The sequence below is a fragment of the Myotis brandtii genome, unplaced genomic scaffold (assembly GCF_000412655.1).
Source record: "Myotis brandtii unplaced genomic scaffold, ASM41265v1 scaffold59, whole genome shotgun sequence".
In the NCBI taxonomy this organism is placed as follows: Eukaryota; Metazoa; Chordata; class Mammalia; order Chiroptera; family Vespertilionidae; genus Myotis; species Myotis brandtii.
The window spans coordinates 1,521,244-1,528,884 of record NW_005370223.1 but is presented as its reverse complement, the minus strand read 5'-3'; the positions used below and the strand labels follow the sequence as shown (position 1 = coordinate 1,528,884).

Here is a 7,641-nt window from a genome sequence, read left to right as displayed (position 1 = left end):
TTTCTTTCTTTCTTTCTTTCTTTCTTTCTTTCTTTCTTTCTTTCTTTCAGCTTTCTTTGTCCCCCAACCATGGCACCAAACCTAGGTTCTCAGACTTTAGTCTTCACCAAGAATCAACAATGCCCCCAAATACAGATGTGCTTTCTCAGCATATTTCCTTTTTCTCATCAGTTTTACTCCCTTTCATCTTCAATGCTTCTGAAGTACTCTGGCACCTTTAAAAATATCAGGAGTCAGCAAACTGTGCTGTCAAGACCAGATAATAAATACTGTTGGCCTATCGTCTTTGCCACAACTATTTAATTACGCTATTAAAGCACTAAACACTACCAAAAAATATAGGCATGGCCAGATTTGGCCTGCAGATTATAGTTTGCCAATCCCTCAAGTATAAAAGTATCATAATTTATTTAATATTTCTGTTTCTTCAGGGAGGTATGTAGTGTACAAGACCTAGTCCGTTCTAGCTGGAAGGAGAATCATGCAAGTGAACTTTTACAAATGAGCATGTCTAATATGCAATTTGGAGTTCTTGAGTTCTCTTCATTTCCCCAAATGTTCTCTAAACTTGGTGTACATGCAGAGGCTTCAGTGAGTCGGATGTGTTTGTGTGGTGTGTGTGTGTGTGTGTGTGTGTGTGTGTGTGAGAGAGAGAGAGAGAGAGAGAGAGAGAGAGAGAGAGAGAGAAAAGATAGGGCATAGTTCAAATTAGAGGTTGACAAGTCTGGATGCTTTAGGAAGGCAACAAATAATGCTTCCCTTTTCCTACTAAATATCAGAAATAATTGAGAGATAGACATAAGAGACATGAAAAGGGAGGTCAAAATATCACTTTCATTACTGAGAAGCTATTTGTGTTTTGTTTTATTTCATTTTGTTTTGGGTCACATGTGTTTCATTCTTCTTTTTATGCCTTCTTTTGAATCAATTGAGGATTCTTCATGATTCCATTATATTTCTCCTACTGGCTTATTAATATTTCTGTGTGTATTTTTTTAGTAGATTTAAGTGGTTGCTTTAGGACAAAGGACAGAGCCCAAAACAATGTCACTGCCTGTTTTTATAAATAAAGTTTTACTGGAAAAAGCCAGACCCACTTATTTATTTATGTCAATGGCTGCATTTTTTTAATTTATTTGAAACAGATCCGTTATTTAGTTAGGTTCTTTGTAAGAAATTTAGAACACCACTTTGTGAGGCTACAGCCCATTTGTTAAGAGCCAACACAGAGCTGAGGTAGCCCTGGAGTTGAGGAATGGCTTTGATTTTTGGCAGGATTTGAGAGTCCACAGCTTTCTGATCAACCTTGCACTGCTCTATAATCTCAATTTTCTTTCTCAAAGATTTCACCCTCCTGGGCTTACGCAGCTGCTTCTTCTTGAAATAAGCATCCATGAGATGTTTGGGGATTTTCAAAGCACTGGTATCAATTTTGGTGGAGGTGGTGATGACACATTTCTGGTGTGTTCCACACAAAGGAACTCTATAAAGGGACAGAGGTCCAGCCACAAGTAGCAAGCCACTGCTCGGCTGCTTCAGGAACACTGCCCTCTTGCCTCCGTGTCACTGGTGAGGAAGGATGATCAGAATGGTCCCGGGAGTGATGCTGGCCCGCGCTTTTCTCACACGCTCACTGAAGGGTGTCTTGCCCTGGCCCAACAGCTTTCCAGGCACGTGTTCAGGGGGATACCATCTAGGCATTTTGCAAAGGTTAACCACTTGGGTGCCACCATTCTTGTCGCCACCAACTGGTTTTGTAACAGGAGCAAGAACTTTCTCCTTTTTCTTTTCAATCGTGGATTTAGCTGCTGAGTACTTCCTCTTGGATGTGGCTTTGGGGAACACATAGCCGACCAGGAACATCTGGCAATTCCTCTGCGTAGTTCAGGGTTCAGCTGCATTGGAGCTTAGCCTTCTGAGGCATCTTGGCCTTGAGATTACCCTTCTTAACTGTGCCCCTAGCATCAGCCATCTTGGCTTCAGGTTTGTCCTCCGTAGTATCCAGCTTCTCCGTGTTTTCACCCACCATCTTGCAAGGTAGGAAAAGGCTCAATGGCTGCTTTTACACTCTAACAGCAGAATTGAATCCTTATGACAGAAACCACATGGCCTGCAAAAACAAAAGTATTTCTATCTGGAGACTGATGAAAAATTGTGCCCCTCCCTGCTCCAGAGCTTATAATATATACCTGCATCCATCACAGTCCCTCATGATTGTGGACTTGTCCATGGATCGTTTCATTTCTGTCACTTATTGCTTTATATATTTTGAATCCATGTAATTGGGTATGCCACAGATTTAAACGTGTGACTATTTCACTTCATACTGATTCCCTTATCATTAAAAAATGTCTCTATTTTATCTTCAATAATTGCTTCTTTCATCTACTTCCTTATTTTCTGATACAAGTATCAGCCACTCACAATTTCATTTGGCTAATTCTTGCATAATATATCTCTTCCCATCTTTTTACTCTTAAATTTTCTGTCTTCACATTTAAAGTGCATGTTTTTGTTAACAGCATGTTGTCAAGTTTTGTTTTTAATTAGTCTGACAATCTTATTATTTTGCTTACTGTATTTATATTTAACATAATTACTGTTATAATAGAGCTTATGTCTACCATCTTGCTATGGATTTTTGTTGTTGTTGTTTTTATTTCTATTTAGGCCCTCTGTTTTATTCTTTTACTTATTTTTTAAAATTTTATCTTTATTGTTGAAAGCATTACAAATGCCCCCCCTTTCTTTCCACTTGACCACCTTCACCTCCTACCCGCTCTCTCCCCAGGCCTTCACCACACTACTGTCTGTGTCCATGGACTATGCATATATGCATGTAAGTTCTCTGGTTAATCTCTCCCCACCCACTCCCATCTTCCTTATGAGATATGTCAGTCTGTTCTATGCTTTTGTGTCTCTGGATCTATTTTGTTCATTAGTTCATTAGAGTCCACACATGAGTGAGATCATGTGATACGTGTCTTTCTCTGACTGGCTTCTTTCGCTTAGCATAGTACTCTCCAGGACCCTCCGTGCTGTCTCAATGCTTTCCAAAGCCACACAGTTCAATTGTTATCTGAGTCTCTGCCAAGAGCTTCTCCAGAAGAAGAGCCCTCCAAAGGTCCCCACTGGGTGTAGCCAGCAGACCCCTCTGCAGAGTCAGAAATGGAGGAGCAGGCATTGCACTCCCCAGGCTGGTGTTCTAATAATAGGGGTGCTCAGCCCTGGGAAGGGTGTCTGTGTCCCTAGCAGACTCCCTTCTCTACCAGGATCGCTGAATCCCAATGGTTCTCACCACTAGATGCTATAGGGGCTCCTCTTCCCATCTCTGTTGCTCTGGGTTGGGGATTCCTGCGAGGGGTTGAGACCCCATGCTCCTGCAGGGAGCGACTTTTGCACCCTTTGGCTTTTCTGCCACTGCATGTGAGTGTGGGGGCCTGCCCTTCCCACATTTCTGCCCTTTTTATAAGTCTCTGTGTGGCTTTTCCTGTAAATCCTTGGTTATACCATTTCAATTCAGCTAACCTTCAGTTGGTTATTTGGGTTGATTGCTCTATAACTTAGCTGTAAATCCAGTTTGGCGACTCTGCAGCCCTCTTGGAAAGTCTCTTTCCTATTGCATTTTAATTACCACAAATCTTGAAATGTTTTTTCCACTTACCACTACTTTCAAATTATATCAGTAATTTTATGAGATTAATTAAAGCTAGTGTTTAGTAAATTAATTAAAAAGTGTGCACACATTCCTAGCCCATAAGTATTCTAAATGTTTCTGTCTCATAAATTTAAAAATCTTTTCATAACTCAATTTTAATACAGTTGGTTTTCTTCAGAGTCATTTTTTAAAAATTTGTTGTATTTAAAAACATTATTTGGAGAAGGAATACAAAAGGGGATCGATCCATGACACAAAAGGAATGCCTGCACTAAAGAGACTCATCGATGGGCAGCAGAGGGCCTAGGGCAGGGTCACTCCTGCCAGAGGAGGACGCTAAGCATGCAGGGGTGAAAACTCAGCACTCTCCTGCCCGTGACCCTTGGCTCAGCCGAGTCAGGGTGCATCTGCCCCGGGCCTGGCAGCTTCTGGGACTTTTTCCTGAGCATTCTTATAAAACAGCAAGCACATTGCCACATGTGCCTGGAATTTGATTTCCAGGCCAAGTGTCAGCTTTTCCATGCTGAGGCTCCTTCAGGTTTTGGCCCAAGTTCTCCTGCTGTCAAGGCCCAGCCCTTTCCATACCTCGACCACCTGCCAGAGAGAACGGATTCATGGAATTTGGGCCACCACATCTGAGTCTCGTCAGCCACAGGCTTCCACCTGCAGCCTCGGAGCCCCGGAGCGAAGGTGCCTGAGGGGACCACTGGCGCTGACCTGAGCCCATCAGGGCAGCATGTCCTTCCCTGTGGGCCAGGAATCTTAAAAATCAGGCCGATTTCCTCCTCTCAGACCCAACGAGGCATTTTCTTTTCAGAGACTGAGTCTGAGTTCTAATCTTATCTAGGAATGTTAGTTTCTCTTGAGGTATTTATCTCTCTCTCCTTTTTTGTTTTGTTTTGTTGTTGTACTCTAACAACACAGGAGAAAGGGTTATACAATGGGAAGATATTGTTACAAATGGGAGCTCTTGCTGTGACTTCCTTAAATAAACAGGTTGCTAATGTTTCTGGACAGTAGTTGAGCTACAATTTAGAGGTTGCTGAGACTTTTTCTGTCTAAAGGAATCTATCTCCTTCTACACGACTCTGTCTCCAGAAGAAAATTAAACTCCATTACAACCTTGGCTTGAGAAAACAGTCCCACTACCCCTTGCTAGAGATGATGGCCTAAATGTTGTGTGCTGTGGGGATGAGAAAAGCTGCCTGCTGCAGCAAATTCGCTTCCTTCAGCTCCACAGCAGGGACCTGAAATTATATATAACTAGAGGCCTGGTGCACAAAAATTCATGCGGGGGGGGGGGGCTTTCTCAGCCCTGGCCTGCGCCCTCTCGCAGTCCAGGAGCCCTCAGGGATATCTGACTAATGGCTAAGCCAGCAGTTGGAGTGCTTGCCAGCCGTGAGCATTGAGCATCTCCCCCCTGGTGGTCAGTGTGCATCATAGCAATCGGTCATTCCACCATTCAGTCGATTTGTATATTAGCCTTTCATTATATAAGATGGACAGATATACATAATGGATATATATGGAGAAATATACATAACATTGTTTCAATTAGTAACCTCTTTATGTTAACTATTGATCTGACCTTTTTAAATTATAGGCCAATCGATTATATATACTGAGAGAAAAGAATGGTATTATTAAATCTAGTAAACAGGCTGAGAAATCCACAGCTGGTGAGAAAAAGAGGAACAAAACAGAACTCTGCGAGAAACCAGCCACTTTTTAGGGCTTGGATGACGAGGAGGAGCTGGTGGAGGTGACCATCTGGGTCTTCAAATGGTGTTGGACACATACGAGGAAATCATTAGTGTTCATTAAATGAACTAGTAGAAATTGGGAGAATAAAACCATTGCTTTGTTTGCCATTTTAATGCCCTTAATCCCATCTAAGCTCCAAATGAGGAGTGCCAGCTCTTAGCTAAAACTCAACAGAATCCCTAAAATAGGTTATTTCAAAGCTTTTCTGATCTTTGTGCAACTAAGGGATTATCTAGTAATAGTTAACTGACTCAATATTTTTAACTGTCAGGCCCAAGCAGTATAGTTTGAAAGTAAGAAGGGGTAAGAATAAAATTTAAAATTAGGAAGGAGTGGGCATGAAGGAAATGAAGTAGCATTTTTTTCATAATAAATGAAGCATCATTTCCATTGCAGAAAGCCTTGTAAATTGTAAGGTAGTTAGGACATTATTTTTCTTACTATTTGTTTAGGGTTTATTATATCTCTCCATCAGAGGTGAACTTGTGTAGTTTCAGCATCGCAAGTATAGATCTTTAAAATACTGTGTGGGATATATGCTAGATGAATGAATGGAGAAAAAAATATCAAGAACAGCATAAATTGATAGAATTTATGCTGAGACCCTCTATAATATTAGACGTGATGGGTTTTTATTCATCCCAGATTAAATGCAGAATTTAAATATGAAGATTTATCTTTTTATTTTAGTGTTATTAGATTTAAATGAAGTTTCAGGTTTTTCTCTATAAGCTAATCTTATCTTTGGCTTTTACCATCCAAATATGTTTTGGTAGAATATGTAAGTTGATACAACATAAAGTGGATTTAATCAAACCTTATATTTTGGATATGTGCACCAAGTGTTTAAATACTCACACAATAAGCAAATACAGATCGATTTTTCACATGCTATGGATATCTTATAACATAAAGAGTATAAAAAAGAAAATAATTTTAAATTTTATTTTTTATTGTGATGAAAAACATATACCTGTCTTTTTTTCAATTATAGCTCATATTCAATATTATTCTATATTAGTTTCAGGTCTACAACATAGTGGTTAGACAATCATATACTTTACAGAGTGGTCCCCCTGATATTTCAAACACCCCACTGGCCTGTACATAACTATTATAATATTATATTTTTCCCCCATTGACCTCTCCCCAGCCACTCCCACTCCCCAGCACATGCCCTCACCCCCCTAGTGTCTGTGTCCATTGAACTTAATTACATTTTAATGAGTCCACATTCTTACCTAGATGGATTTATCAAAATCATGTGCCCCACAAAAAAAAGAAGTGTAGTTTTAGTTGATGTGTGTCAAAAAATCTACAAAATCAAACCAGATTGTCACTCGGACAACTGAATGAATTATCTAGTTGGCCTAAGTTGATCGAGCTAAACTTTATATTTCTTTTTCTAAATTTCCTTGTGCTCATTAGATAATTTCTAGTGAAGATTTAAATAAACAATACAAAGGTGCAGTAGAAATGTCACTTCATTAGCAACTCTTGGATACTTTTTGTTGAGAGCTAGACAGAAGTAGTTCCTCTCAAACTTTTGAGGCTGTTCGCAATGAGAAATTTAGGGATTTAGTTTTCCATGTCCTGATAGTTGTGAAAATGAAAATACTTTCTCTTTCCATAAATAAATTCTAGCTTCTGGTTTTTGAAAAGAAAAACAGAATGTGTTTGCTGCAGTATATGCATGAAGCCAGGGTTGACCTGTGTCAGCTATTTGACAATCATTCCTCATTTGTCCTCATGGTAGCCCATTTGTAAGTTCCTGTTCCAGGAATAGAGAAGGAAGGGCCACATCAATTTTCCTCGTCCAATTCTTTACAGTTTGAAAGGCTTTCATACAAATAAAAATTTGAGTTTTTCATTTTGTAATAACTGGAATGCGGAGAAATTCCAGTTATTACTAGATACTTCAAAGAAACTGTATCCAAATGTCATTGATATCTTTAATGCAGAGGTCTTAGAAAAAGCAAGCATAATTTTGTCATCTACTAGGCATCTGGCTCAGTTATTCGGGGTACACTTTTGGGTAAAATGTGGAATGTAGTGGGAAATTCTATGAGCTATCTGAGTGCCATAACTTTATTATCTATGTAAAGGCAAGAAAATAGGAAGAAGAATGATGACTTGGGTTCCACATCACCACTTGCCTTTATGATGCTTGAATAAGTAATTACAATTTTGGGGAACCTGGTATTTTCGTAAAATGAAAG

General features: G+C 39.7%; 2 long non-coding RNA genes and 1 pseudogene across 2 annotated transcripts in view; 1 reads left to right on the top strand and 2 right to left on the bottom strand.

The window, feature by feature from the left end:
• LOC106728321 overlaps positions 1-7,641 on the bottom strand; it is a 247,245-nt gene that overhangs the window by 112,874 nt on the left and 126,730 nt on the right. The window lies entirely within an intron of this gene.
• The window catches only part of LOC106728322, a 13,228-nt gene that overhangs the window by 3,034 nt on the left and 2,553 nt on the right, over positions 1-7,641 (top strand). The window contains exon 2 of the long non-coding RNA XR_001364620.1: positions 6,134-6,139. This is a non-coding gene — a long non-coding RNA (uncharacterized LOC106728322). The remainder of the gene's footprint in view (positions 1-6,133; positions 6,140-7,641) is intronic.
• On the bottom strand, positions 1,179-2,029 carry LOC102251857 (annotated as a pseudogene).